Source organism: Ipomoea nil, unplaced genomic scaffold, assembly GCF_001879475.1.
Source record: "Ipomoea nil cultivar Tokyo-kokei standard unplaced genomic scaffold, Asagao_1.1 scaffold0298, whole genome shotgun sequence".
Lineage (NCBI taxonomy): Eukaryota > Viridiplantae > Streptophyta > Magnoliopsida > Solanales > Convolvulaceae > Ipomoea > Ipomoea nil.
In genome coordinates this window covers 1,759,919-1,775,280 of record NW_017616726.1, presented here as the reverse complement: position 1 = coordinate 1,775,280, position 15,362 = coordinate 1,759,919, and the positions used below count along the sequence as shown (strand labels likewise).

The 15,362-nt window shown below is 39.6% G+C and overlaps 1 long non-coding RNA gene across 1 annotated transcript; it reads right to left on the bottom strand.

Moving 5' to 3' along the window:
* Positions 1–2,156: 2,156 nt before the first annotated feature.
* LOC109156995 lies at positions 2,157–13,942 on the bottom strand. The gene is made up of 3 exons (XR_002050151.1): positions 13,930–13,942; positions 13,621–13,623; positions 2,157–2,761 (listed from the first exon to the last, which is right to left on the bottom strand). It is a non-coding gene; the product is annotated as an uncharacterized LOC109156995 (long non-coding RNA).
* Between the last annotated feature and the right edge of the window lie 1,420 nt (positions 13,943–15,362).

The window sequence follows — 15,362 nt, the reverse complement described above, 5'->3', positions numbered from 1 at the left end:
AAATTGAAATTTCTTCTTCTTCCATTTGTTTACGAGGTTATAGTCCATTACCTCCACGAATCTTATATGTATTATTGTTAAGGTACTTAAAGAATGAAATGATGAAGACATTATATTTGATGTTGAATATGATAGCATTCATGTATTAGCTCTAGCTGATCATTCTTGTTTTGTCCATATCAATTTGTTCCTTAATACCTTCTGTAATTTTGTATTTCCCCAGTTTAAGATGATTATTAGAGATAAGCAACTGGTGTATAGGACTGACTGATACGGAGACGTGAATTGTCAGTCGGACAAATAGATTGCAGATTAATTTGTCGAGGAAAAACTAAAGCAGATAATAAAACAACACATACGATGTTTACCCAGTTCGATACAGTGTGTATCTACATCTGGGGACGATCACCGAGGCGTCCAATCCACTAACTCATAATCCAATGTACAAAGGTAGAGAAATAAGAATCTCACCCAAGTGCCCCAAGGTACGTACCCAGTCTACAAAGGTTTAGTGGATTGTTGAAAAATCCCTTCGATTGGAGAGCGATGCAGTCCGCTTCAATGACGCAGTGCCACATTGTTCCCACAACTTGAGTGATCTTCGCGTCCTTTCGTTTAAGCAACGATAGTTCTTCATCATAATCACCAAGAACAGATATTCTTGAGAAGAGGCATGATAATCAAAGATATGATCCTGTGTATAGCAAGTAGTGTTTTTTGTCTTCTTAAAATCGTAACCCTAATTCATGACCGAATGAGGGTACATATACTTCCTTGGTAAGAACACTCTCCAAAAATATCTTTCATTGTAGATGGTAGGACAATTTGTGAAGAATGCAATCTTAAAGATTCGATTCATATCTTCCAAAACAGATCCGCTGATTTTCTTTCCAAAACTGTCTTCTTAAACGGCGTTCAGCATTTTGGAAACATCTTCCTTTATCAGTTCTTCAGTGTCAGTGCGTCTATTGATGATCCTGATCAATCAGTCTTCTGTAACAGCAAACAGACAACAAGCTAAACCCTATCTTAGTTTGCCATAATAATATTGTCAATTATATGCTGAGGTTTTTTTGGAGAAAGATAAAAACACTAACACCTTCTATGTGGTATTTGGATCCGGCTGTCGTGTTCTCAAATTTAACATCTTTGGGGTAATGAGGTTCTTGAAAATGTAACTAAAATGACTTGGAAATCATTTGTTCTTTTGTGGCCTGTTTAGAGAAAATTTTTCATTAGAGTTTTTCAAAAACTTATATGATTTGATTTGCCATTGAAAAACTAAAAGCCAAACATGAATTTAATTATATTCTTATTTATAAAGTACTAAGTTATTTAAAATCAATTTCTTTGTTTAACATAAGAATACCAACACATGGGGTAATTTATAATGGAGTAGATTTTTTTGTCTCTTGAGGGAGAGAGAGTATTCTTAGTATCTGTACACTCTGAATTATACTTTTAGGCTATGTAATTTGTGGTACCCTTTTAAACCATTTCAATTGTCTGCTTCTCTATTTGTGGGCTTTTGAGAATGAGGTGATGAATATTACAACATGTTGATGGCTGATATGATGGCATTTTATCATGTATTAGCTCTAGCTGATCATCCTCTTGCCCATATTTACTATGATATGACTATTGATAATATTCTTCTGTATTTAAGCAACTACTTAATTCAAATCAAAATTAAGAATTATTGGCATTTTATTGTCTATTAGCTCTAGCTTGTCATTCTCTTGCGCACATTTACTATGTTAAGACTATTGAGGTCATGAATACTACATAGTAAATTCAAGCTTCTAGTAAATTCATGAATATTATTAAGAATTCAAGCTTCTCTATTCTTGGGCTTTTGAGAATGAGGTGATGATTATTACAGCATGTTGATGGCTGATATGATGGCATTTTATCATGTATTAGCTCTAGCTGATCATCCTCTTGCCCATATTTACTATGATGCGACTATTGATAGTATTCTTCTGTATTTAAGCAACAACTTATTTCAAATCAAAATTAAGAATTAATGGCATTCTATTTTCTATTAGCTCTAGCTTATCATTCTCTTGCACGCATTTACTATGTTAAGACTCTGAGGTCATGAAAAATAATCTTCTGATTCAAGCAACTACTTATTTTAAATCCAAATTAGCCAAGAGATGAAATGCTTCATGTTTTATTGCTTTATTGGGCTCAGAATCTCTAATCTTTGTGCCCATGACTTCTTCTTTTTGTATGGTTGTGTACTTATTATAAATATATGAGTGTGTTCTATATGTTATTTGTTTCACCTTGCCTTGGTAACTCTCTAATAATTTGTCACAAATATGAGGGAGTGACAGTACGTCACCACAAATAGGCAATAGATTATGGCATAAGTGGAATGAGCCCTAATATTGTAGATCATTGTGGTCATGGCTATGACCAATATGCCAGTTCACAACCTCTGCCATGATTATTTTGCACTAATTTAAAATAATTTGTTTGGAAGTAGATGGTTTATGTCTGTTTGTTACATTATGTCATTTGGTTATTTTCATCTTCCTAAGATTTCATATAGAAATATAGCAAAACATTAATTCATTGATTGGATTGGACATGGTTGACACAATAGTTGGAAATAGAGGAGGAAGGAAAGTTGCGGTATGAGAAAGCAAACTCACTCTGTCCCAAGACAAATGATAATGTCTTTTGGCAATTTCTTCGTTTGCAACATCAATTGAATTTTAACTTTAGCTTTCCAATTTCTTGCCCATGAGATCTATCATATTCTTTGGTCTTTTTGGGCACATGATTGGATTACATCCTTGGTGACATTTCAATATATCATTTGTTTGTATAGAGGGATGATTTAAATTTTATATAATTCAATTTAAAATCATACTCCGGGTGAATCTTTGAGATGTGAGAAGAAATTAGGTGTTTTTTATTTGACATTTTGCCATGTAATGGGCGCAAAAAACATATAATTGGAGAAGCAGTTTTGAGATTTCATAAATGCCTTTGATGTAAATAGAGTTGTTGCAATTTTTTGTTTAGGCTAGGATTATGTTTATAATGACATTATACATTAATATGTATATTTTAATTTTATATTTTGTTAGATAATTGACAATGTTATGTATTAGTATATACGGAGTATCATATTGGCATATAAATATATATATATATATATATATATATATATGTGTGTGTGTGTGTGTGTGTGTGTGTGTGTGTGTGTGTGTGTGTGTGTGTGTGTGTGTGTGTGTGTGTGGCAATCGTTATATCCTACACCACGGCGCACATAGCACTGTGCGCCGCGCGCCTCCCAAAACGACGTCGTTTTGGGCTTGTGTTGGGAGGCGCGGTAGGAAGTTGCTGAGATTATGTGTATTTGTTCACAACGTTATGTGTATCGGTTCATACAGTTATGTGTATTTTTTATACAATTATGTATATTCTTTTTATACAATTATGTACATCCGAATCAGAAAATTTGTGTGTATTATGTTAAGAGTTGATGTGTATTATGTTAAAAGTTTATGTTTATTATGTATTATGTTAGATTATGTGTATTATCTTTTAAAAAGAGTATGTATATTTTGTTATATAATTATGTACATTCATGTATAACATTATGTGTATTCTAGTATAACATTATGTACATTCTTGAACAGCGGGTTTTTTTTAAAGAAAAAATTACTGCCATTCACTGGGGTGGGAAATTTCAAAAAAAAATAATAATTAAAACGATGTCGTTTTGCATCTGGGCGCATAGTGCAACGCGCGCCGTGGTGTAGGATATAAATTGCCTGTGGATGGATGGATGTTTATTTTTTGTATCGTATATAAAAGTAAGTATATTGCAGGACCTTAGTAATTTAGGAATTTTTTTGGTAATTTGGTTGATCCACCTGAGTCCTGACTAGCCTAACAGTCCAACGAGGTTGACCTGATTAGCTTGGTTATAGGCTAATTTTATTTGGCCCTAATCTATAATTTTTTGGTTTATCAGGTTAGGTCATCATTTTTGGGTTACAATTGACATTCCTACTTAAAATTGATTGTGGAAGTTTTCGATATTCAATTTCCATGATGTATATTTATGCTCAACTAATTTTCCCAGCTGCTGGGTCAATTATTATCCCAAGTTGATAAATTTATTTCATTGTCACATATTGTAATTTCAACATTATAAACCCTCATACAATATGATGAAGTCACATCTTTGATTTTTAAACCCTCATACATTTTTTTTTTAGAGAAGCATTAACTCAATAATTTAAACCTCAAATATAACCCGCCAAGTATTTAAGTGATTTAGCCTTAGTACCTTGTCAGGAATTTTGCAATTTGCCCATAAACATGAAATTTCACATGTGTAGGCATGGAATGGACATTTGGTTTTTGGCATCAACCCAAGTTGTCAAAGTTTTGTGGGTTTCATTGTTTCAAACTAGAAGGATCAATACTCAGACAAGGTGTGGAGTTAGATCTAATAAGATATGATAAAAATAAATGATATCAATTATTGGGAAGTTGTTTGATGCCCGGCAATAAAGACGAAATTATAAATTTTCTTTTACAAAATTTCCTTTTCTTGCAAAAAGAAATGAAAAATACATTTGTTACCTTGATTACAACACATACGAAAATGATCTTGTGATAAATTATAGTAAATATCAATCATCAATGCTATAAAAATGAATGTATGAAAGCCTATACTTAAAAATTAAGAGATATGTAGTCTACTGGCATCAAGTGACTGTTTCAAATGGGAGGTCATGGGTTTGAGTTTTAGTGAGGACGGTAATGACTCTTTGTGCTTCAATAAGTTGTGAAAGTAGATGAATAGATATTATATTGGAGTAAATACCAGCGGACAGACTTTGGTGGCACTGCCACTTTTAGTCCTCAACTTTTAAACCAACCACTCTTAGTCCTCTTACTTTTTGTTTCTAGCCATCTATGGTCCTTCCGTTAAACTTGACCATCTAATGCCGTTTTCTCAAAGATAATTCAGTCTTTTCATAATTAATTTATTAATTATTATGTTTGCCGAGTCATACCGAGATATCCCGACGTCGTTTTGGCACAACTTTCGTACCAGCTTTTGTATGCCATTTTGATTCACGAGCTGGTTTTGTATACGTTCATAGCTGGAAAACCATTGTTTGACTATTCAGATGAGGAAATTAAACATAATAATTAATAAATTAATTATGAAAGGACTGGATTACCTTTTAAAAAACGGCATTAGATGGTCAAGTTTAACGAAAGGACCATAGATGGATAGAAACAAAAAGTAAGAGGACTAAAAGTGGTTGATTTAAAAGTTGAGGACTAAAAGTGGCAGTGCCACCAAAGTCGGAGGACCTCCGCCGGTATTTACTCTATTATATTGTAATAGAGTTACTAGTACTCATCGAAAATCTCTCCCAACGTCTCTAGGTTTCCCGTCCTTTTTTTGGTAAGTTTCGCGCCGTCCTTTGGCCATGGAAGCAGAGGCGGCCCCCACGCCGGCGGTGAACGGCGGCCAACTGGGCCTCCAGGATGGTGGCACGAGGGGCTTCAAACGTTTCAAACCCACGAAGCGCTCGTTTGCTGAGGCTGCGGCCGACCACCCATCCTTTGACACAGAAGGTTCGAGTTTGGAGGATGAGGACAACTGGTTCGAAGATGAGATTCAGGTCGACGAGGATAAAGAGAATATTGTTAGGGAAGGAGAAGAAGGTATACCTGTGGTTAAGTTTCCTAAAGCTCTCCGAGCCGAATGGATCAAACCTTGGAAGAACGCGTTGATCGTGAAGTTCCTTGGCAAACCAATTGCGCTTTCCCTTTTCCAGCAACGTATGTTGCGTTTATGGAATCCGCAAGGTAAGGTGGAGATCATTGATCTCGGATCGGGCTGGTTTATCACCAGATTCCAACTGAAAGCTGACTGCATGCATGTGATAACGAATGGTCCGTGGAAGTTATTTGACCAATACGTCGTAACCCAACGGTGGAAACCAAATTTCGATCCCTCCAGCGAAAAACTAGAGCGAATGGTGGTCTGGGTACGTCTGCCGGGCCTCCCGGCTGAATTCTTTCGTGAGAAAGCAGTTAAAGACATCCTTCGGCAGGTGGGTTCGCCGCTAAAGTTGGACAGATCAACGTTAGGGGTAGTACGGGGTCAATTTGCAAGAGCGGCAGTGGAGATAGATCTCTCAAAACCACTGGTGGCAGTGGTTAAGGTAGAAGATCGTCTCCAACGCATCGAATTTGAAGGTCTTCATGTTATCTGCTTCGGATGTGGAGAGGTAGGACACAGGTCGGAATTCTGTTCCAAGAACCAGACTGGTGGTGGTGGAGTCGACGCCGGTGCGGATCCTCCTCAGGCCAACATGAACCAAGATGACATGCACGTGGAACAACACCAGCCTCCTCCGGTAATCCCCATCGAAAAGCATGGCGCTTGGATGATCGTGAATCACAAAAAGAAAGATAAACGTTTTCCTGGAGCCAAATCTAAGCCAAAGCTGAAGAGTAACGCGAATAAACGCACTCAGAGCCTGCCGATGGAGAAACATCAAGCACGGGAAGGTGGAAACCGGTCCTAAGGGAAAGGCAGAGCCTCGGGTGGCAATCCAGGTAATCCTCCATCTAAATCGCCCCTAACTGTGAATAATACTTTCACGCCGTTGCAGGGTCTTGATGGGCTAATTGATACGCCAATCACGGTGGACGATGATCCAATGTTGAATGGAAGGAAGAAACAGACAAACAAGAAGAATCCTAATAAGAGCAACCAAAAACAGGTTGCAGACAAGAAGGGTTTCCAAGAACGTGGAGAATCCTCCAGTAGAACCAAGTCCAACAATTTGGGGGTCCATTTTGTTTTTGGCAACACAGACAATCCCATATCTTGAGTTAACACTGGTCCTCCGTCCTTTGGGGGAGGGGGGAACTGGTTCAGTCAGGCTACGCGTAAGGAAGGTGGTGTTAATTCTTCCTTGTCTCGAACGGCCTCTCAATGATTCTGATCTCTTGGAACTGTCGTGGCGTGGCGAACCGGAAGACGATCAGCCATGCCAGAATGTTGATGAGAGATAAGGAGATTGGTGCCATTTGCTTCCTGGAAACAAAAACCAGGGAGTTTGGTAAGTTAAAGAGTATGGCTGAAAATTTGGGTTTTACTAACTTTTTTTCTGTTGACCCCCTGGGTTTTGCTGGGGGCCTAACGCTCTTTTGGAGGGCAAGTATTTTGAATTTCAGGGTTGTTCAGAATTCCACTCAAGCAATACATGGGGTGGTGAACACGGGTTCCACTGAGGTGAGGGTTTCTTTTGCTTACGTGAGACCGAACCCATCTGCCAAAGAAAGGTTCTGGAATGAGTGCAAAACTATGGCGACTTCGAGGAATGGGCCATGGATAATGATGGGTGATTTCAATGACATCGCCAACGAAAATGAGCAATGGGGTAGCGACTCAATCAACATAAGTCGCTGCCTCAAGTTTGTGGATGGTTATAATGATTGTGGCTTACTAGATATGGGAACGATCGGGGCCCGCTACTCCTGGTTCCGACATCACGGTGGGCGTATGGTACAGCGTAGGAAACTGGACAGAGTCCTTTGGAACACGGAGGCACAACTCCTCTTCCCAGAAGCCAAAGCGGCAGTCCTCCCAAGAACGCATTCCGACCACCACCCGCTTAAGTTCATGGGTAGTGCAGGTGATCCTCCAAGAAGAAAAAATAGGCCTTTTCGCTTTGAAGGAGCGTGGCTCAATAGGGTGGACTTCAGAAACTTGTGGACCAAGGTTTGGTCCAACCCTGCCCTTGATTTGATGGGCTCTATTGAGGAAGTGACGAACCAAAGCAAAGTTTGGAATAAAGAGATATTCGGTAATATCTTTAAAAGAAAAGCCAAGTTACAAGCCAGAATCAAAGGTATCCAGGAGTCATCGTTTTATAACACCTCGAAAGGGCTCCAGATCCTGGAGACCAGGTTACTTGAAGATCTCAATCAGACTTTGGAACAGGAGGAATTGCTGTGGTTCCAAAAATCAAGGAGAACGTGGATTCAAGATGGGGACAGGAATACGTCCTTCTATCATAAGTCCACTCTCATTCGGCGCAACAGAGCTAGAATTAGAATGCTTAAAATAGATGGTAAATGGAATTCCAATTTAAAAGAGATCACTGAACATGTGACTAATTTTTTTATTAATTTATTCTGCAGGAAAAATCCTCCGGATGGTATCCCGCCAAAAATCTACAACGGACACAAGATTTCGCCAAGGGAAGCCGCGAGTCTATGCCAGGTGGCAACCATGGAGGAAGTTAGGAAAGCTGTTATGGGAATGAAAAAATATGGAAGCCCGGGGCCGGACGACATCCAAGCCGCCTTCTATCAGTCATTCTGGGACGTGACAAAAGGTCCAATTTTGGGGTTGGTCAGGGAGGCCTTGGTGACAGGTACGGTGCCCAAGAAGCTCCTGGAATCGTATATCACCCTCATTCCCAAAAAAGCGAGCCCTGAATCGGCAAGTGACTTCAGGCCAATCACCTTGTTGAACGTGAGCTATAAAATCATCTCGAAGGTCATTGTGAACAGGATGCGACCGATTATGAAGAAGCTCATTGGTCCGTTTCAAAATAGTTTCTTACCGGGAAGGTCCACAATGGACAATATTATCCTCACACAGGAAATCGTTCACTCGATGCGGCAAAGGAAAGGGGGCAAGGGCTTGATGGCGATTAAGTTAGATCTTCACAAAGCTTATGACAGTATCAACTGGGAGTTCCTCGAGTACACTCTAGAGGACTTCGGCTTCCCCCATCAACTCATCAGGCTCATAATGTTCGGGATAAAGGAAAGCTCTATTTCCCTACTTTGGAATGGGGAGAAGCTCATGCCATTCCAACCGGGGCGGGGCCTCCGGCAGGGCGACCCCATTGCCCCGTATCTCTTCATCCTAGTCATGGAAAAATTATCATGGGATATTCAAGAAGAAGTCCGTAAGAACCACTGGAGACCGATAGCCATCTCAAGGAGAGGCACCGGGGTGTCGCACCTCTTCTTTGCAGATGACCTTATGCTTTTTGCTGAAGCATCCGAAGCTCAAGGGCGTGTTATTATGGACTGTATGGAAGACTTTTCCAAGAGATCGGGGCTTAGCATCAACATCGGTAAGTCGAGTATTTTCTGCAGCCCAAACACAAGTGTCAGTATCAAAAACAGTTTGAAGAGGACTACAGGCATCCCAGTCAATGACAACCTGGGCAACTACCTCGGTGTCCCAATCATTCACCAACAAGTCTCAAAAAATACCTTTGGGTATATCCTTGAAGGCATGAAGAGGAAACTGGCCAATTGGAATCTGACTCGCTTAGCCTAGCCGGTCGGAAAGTTCTCGTTCAATCTGCTCTTGCATCCATGCCGGTGTACTCCATGCAAGTCTTCAAGCTACCTGTGGGGGTGACCAATGAAGTGGATAAAATTTGCAGGAATTTCCTTTGGGGGGGATTCAGAGAATAAAAAGAAAATGCACCTTGTGGGTTGGAATGACATTTGCAAACCGAAGGTTTCGGGCGGCCTGGGGCTTAGACGGTGTGCTGATTTCAATGATGCCCTCCTTGCTAAGTTAGCTTGGCAAATTAATACTTGCCACGACAAAATTTGGGTTCAAGTCATGAAGGAAAAATATGTTAAAGATGACAACTTCTTCCTTGCCTCCAGCGCTAGTAACTCCTCCTTGGGGTGGAAAAGTGTTCTGAGAGGTCGGTCTATAATGGAACTTGGGGCAGCCTGGCGGATTGGTAATGGCAACTCCCTCAATTTTTTTTCGGATTGGTGGGTCGGCGACAAACCCCTTGGACTCCTGGACGAAGTGACCATTGACGATGACATAGGCCAGGTAAAAGTTAGTGATTTTATTTTAACTAACCGGAGTTGGGATATTGACAGGTTAAGCGCAATGCTCCCTCATGACGTGGTGAATATGATAAGGGCCATCCCAATCCCAATAGATGAGAGATCGAAGGACGCCCTCTACTGGCCGAATTCTCCCTCAGGTAGTTTCTCGGTAAGTTCTGCCTTCTCTTACATTGCAGGTGACACGGAGGTGACGGAGGATTATAGTTGGCTCTGGAAAGTTGGTGTCTCTGAAAGGTGCCGCTTCTTTTTGTGGCTCACGGTGAAAGGAAAGTTGCTGACCAACGCCGAAAGGCACAGCGGGGGCTCGTGGAGGACAGCACATGTTCAGGTTGCGGCGAAGATGACGAGTCCACAATGCATATTTTTTCTGGTTGCCGCTTTGCCAAAGACTGCTGGAAGAGAACAGACATCCCAGATAGTTTCTGTTTTGGGCATCAGACGCAATCCTGGGAATGGTTTAAGAGCAATTGTTGTTCTAAGGCCATTGTTAATGGCTTCCCGTGGGCGGTCAAGTTTGCGTATTCCTGTTGGGAAATTTGGAAGGCGAGAAACAGGCGAATTTTTGACCTCCAAACTCCAAATCCAGTGGACATTGTTCGGCGCTCCTTGGATCTCACCAAGATCACGATGGAGTTGAGTAGGCATCCAGCCGCTAACAAGTCTGGGAAGATTCGTTGGGTCTCCTGGAACCCGCCTGACGGTGAGTGGATCAAAATCAACACTGATGGGGCCTTTAAATCGAACACAAAGACCGCTAGTGCCGGTGGGTTAGCTCGGAACCACAAGGGAGACTGGCTGTTCGGGTTTTATACTAAAATCGGGAATTCTAATAGCTTTGCCGCGGAGCTGTGGGGCCTAAGGGAGGGTCTGCGGCTGGCAAAGGCCAAGGGGTGGGACATGTTAATCTTTGAACTTGATTCAGAAGTAGTCATATCGGTTATGAAAGGGGAGGAGGAAGTCCATGAGGCTTCGTCGACTCTTGTCAGAGATTGCAAATATCTAGTAGCCCGGTTTGATAATATTGTCTTCTCTCATACCTTAAGAGAGGGCAATAAGAGTGCTGATCACTTGGCAAACCTTTGGCAACATGGGGAGTGGGGCACTTCCTACTTGGTTGATCCTCCAGCTAGCCTTGAGACGCTCCTTGCAGCGGATGCTTTCGGGGCTAGCTCGGTTAGAGTCTGGTAGTTTTTTAGCTTGTTTCCTTCCCGTTTCCACGGGTCCAATTTCACCAAAAAAAAAAAAGAGTTACTAGTACTCAAAAAATAAATAATAAGTAAGAGACCCTTGACATTTTTCATAAATAAGTGAAAATGTGAATAAATAAATAAAAATGCATATATTTTTATTTCAAAATAATGCATGCCGAGACGTTTAGTACAACTGATTTTGTTGTAGTATTTGTTCAAATATACTTAACATATCACTCCATTGGGGCTCATGGCTAGATTTTATTTATTTATTTATTTTTGTCGTCCCTTCTTATAAATAAATGAGGTTTGGCTAAAAGAATAAGTGCAATTTTTAAAATCAATATTGTAAAATATATAATTTTTATTTCAAATAAGTATGAACAATGTAACACTAGATGAACGCAAAAAATCACAATTCCTACCTGTAAAATATATGATTATTTTTATCAAATATGATTATTTTTATCAAATAATTATGAACGGTGTAAATATTAGACCCTCTAAAACTCTTGTGGCCCTATGCTGTTGCTACGGGTGGAAATAGGTCGAGCCGAGTTTTAGAGAATGCTTTAGAGAATTAGGCATGGGCTTGTTACGAAAACCTAAGACCTGGGCTTAAGAGCCTATATGTAGGCTTTTTGTTACAATCGTTATATCGTGCACCAGGGCGCACATAACAATGTGTGTCCCCGCCTCCCAAAACGATGTCTTTTTGTTAATTTCAGGTATAAAATTTGGTGCATTATATTATATAATAATTCTGTACATTCAAACCATGAGAATTTTCAGTTATAAAATTTTGTGTTTTCAGGTATAAAATTCTGTGTATTCTATTATACAATTCTGTACATTTGAAACATGATTTTTTTTTAAGAGTTAACAGCAGACACGAAAAGGTACAAAACGACGTCGTTTTGGGCTAGGGCGCACAAGTGCACGGTATAATTTGCCTTTTTGTTAGGCTCAAGCATGAGCCTACAATTAGCCTAGCCTGGCATGAAACCTTTTTTAAAAGCCTGTTAATATGCAGACCATTAAAAAAGGAGTTAATTCCAGCAATGGTCCTCCGACTATTGTGATTTTTTAAAATTAATCCTCATCTTTTAATTTGGACGAAATAGACCCTTGACTATCAGATTTGTTCCACCATTGGTCCTTTCAAGAAACATTAGACAAGTAGAGGAGTACAAGCGTAATTTCCTTAGTTATGTCTCTTCTTGTCCTTCCTGGCTTCTTATTCATGGCTTCAGTAATTTTCGGTGGGTTTAGCGGAGTGCATGGGGGCCGTGCCCGGTGGATTTGGATTTAATTGGCGAGGAAAGCGCAATGAAGTGTTTCTGACTTAAACCCACGCAAGCCACTTCCTTTTCGTCTCCATCTCAAAATTACCTTATCCAAGAGTCCAAGATTCCAATGACCAGATTATCTTTCTAGAGTTCTTCCTCACCTGGTGTCCTCTTACATGTGACTTTTACGCGAAAGAAAGAGCAACAACACATGTAAAAATTCAGGAGCAGAGATGAGTTTGGAAGATTATTATGATGAAATGGAAAAGAATAAAAATGTAAAAGACCAAAAAAAAAAAAGTGCTTATATCCATTTTGTACCCACAACAACACACCTGAATTTTAATAATTTGCTGTCGAATTAGAAGAAAATCCTTTCGTCCCTTCAAGCTGCAAAATTTGTTTTGTATGCGCATTGCAGCAACATGTAAAGGTTCATTAGTTTGTCCTGCTCTGTTCTTCCTCACAGCAAGAAGTGAAAGGGCACGCTCATCTGATAGTCCAACTTCACCATCACCATATTCTTTTATCTGCTTCAATTCCTCTGGAATGATTGGACTCTGAACTAGACCTCCATGCGTGTGTCTTGAGCTCGAGATGGCAAGGAGCTTGAGTAGTTTGCATTTTATTGGTGTAACGCGGGCTGATTTATCGCTGTTGCTCCGGGATTGTTTTGTTTAAAACAGCTAGCCTACTGATGAGCTTGCGAATTTGGACGATGTGTAACGAACGGATGAGATTTGAGAAGACGCGGCACTCCGTAGCTGCTGCCAACGCTGGCTTCTGCATCGCGATAATATACGCGTGTGTCCTTTCATCACATCTTCACTAACCATGCATGCATGAATGTGTCAGACCCATTATATCAAATCATATTATATTATACTATTAAGATCAATCATGCTAGTTTAGCTACTTTTTGTTTCAGAATATATATATATATATATATATCAGCTCCCCACCCTTCCTTGTAAGCCACTTCCTTATGGGCGGTAGTGATGGACTGATGGTGGTGGCTATGGTGTGCAGTACGCAAGTGGAAGGAAGGAGAGTAGTACAGAGACGATTGGGGGGTGAAGGGCAACCAGGAGGTTCAAGAACTGCGTGGATGAGTACAACATCGCCGATTATCATTCTCCCTTCTCACCGTAAAGGAGGAGGAGACCCACAACCTATTGCTTCAATTCCTCTCCCCACAAACCTCCCGTTGCAATTTCCTCTCCTCACTCTAGCACCGGCTCCCATGCACCTTCACTTCATCTCTGATTCCGAAGGGGAAGAAGACTCCGCCTCTGGATCTTTGGACCACCACTCACACAACGCCACCCCGCTTCATCCCCATACTCACCTAAACTACGCCGCCGCCGTCGATATATCATGAATATAATCCCTCGCCCTCGGTGGCCCATACCCCGAAGCTTTTCTCGGTGCTACTACTAACATCTCAGAGGAACAAAAACACTACTTCCACTGTCCCTGCAAGATCTTCAGTTAATGCCACACTCGGTGTTCCAAGAACAGCTAGTTTTTCTTTGCGACCAAACAAGAGCACAGTCTCTTGATATTCCACCAAACGGTGGCTGGAAGGAAGCTGAGTGAAGAAGAAAATAATCACAAGAAATGACCATTTCAGCCCTTCACTAACGCTTAACAAACGGATGTTTAACGGAAGGACCCTGGAACAAATCAGATAGTCAAGGTCTATTTCGTTCAAATTAAAAGACAAGGACTAATTTTGGAAAATCACAATAGTCGGAAGACCATTGCTGGAATTAACTCATTAAAAAAGCTTCAAAGTAAGTTCTGCTTTGAGTTTATTTAAAACCTATATATTAAGTCTTTTTAACGACCTCCTCAGTGGAGGCGTTATTAGCTCTTTGTGTTTCATAGGTAGGTTGAGAAAGTATATGAACAGATACTACAATGTAATGGGGCTAGTAGCATTCAAAAAAAAAAAGTCTTTTTAAAAATTTTAATAAGTATTTCTAAATAATTTAAGAAATATACCAACCTAATACAAAATTAATATATAACTATATAAGCATATCGCTACAATGCAAACATAATAGTATTAAAACATATATAAAATAAAATAAAACAAGTCAACTTCAATATGCTTGTTAACTTGTTTAGGAATGAATTTTGATTGTCATTCTATATATTTTTTTTTTTTTGAAAGTTGATTGTCATTCTATATAATTTCATAAATAGTTAACAATCAACTCACATAATTAAGTCGTGAGACTTCATTAAATATTTAACAGTAAGAACAATTAAACAATAAGAACACTTATAGGATTAACAACAATGTTTATAGTTGAATCAGGAATTTAGAATGCGATTTTGGAGGTGGAGGGTTAGGGTTTGAAATTATATATACTTGGAATTATATTGTAAATATAAATATATATTAGGTACAAAATAGAATATATACTAACTTAATATTACAAATAAATTATATATATGTGTAAATAGGCTAGGGCGGCCGAGCTTGGTATAAATGGACCAAAGTCTGGCCTTTTTATTAAACACGCTAGGCTTATGTATGCTTTAAATAGGCTTGGCCTTAGGCTTCTACGAAGGGGCCTGGCCTGGCCTATTCCCACCCCTAACTGTTGCCCATACTGGGGCTTGAACTCATGACTTTCTATTTGAGAGAGCCACTTCATGCTACTCAACCACATGGTTATTGACTTGAACCATTTATATTTAGTCTAAATCTAAAATAATGTGAGTTAGTTAGTTTGTTTTTTTTTTTTTTTAAATCACTTTTTCCTAAACAAATATTTTCGTGTGAATGCACATGAGTTAATTAAAACTATATACTAGTTCAAACCCACCTCCCTTTCTAATGTGGGACAAGAGTTTTTTTTTTTTTCAATTCCAAACCTTTTCCACCTTCATTTATCGACTTAAATGGGTCTACTTTGAGAATTAAAATTCTATTCACCCATTATCCGTGTTAAGTGTATAATAT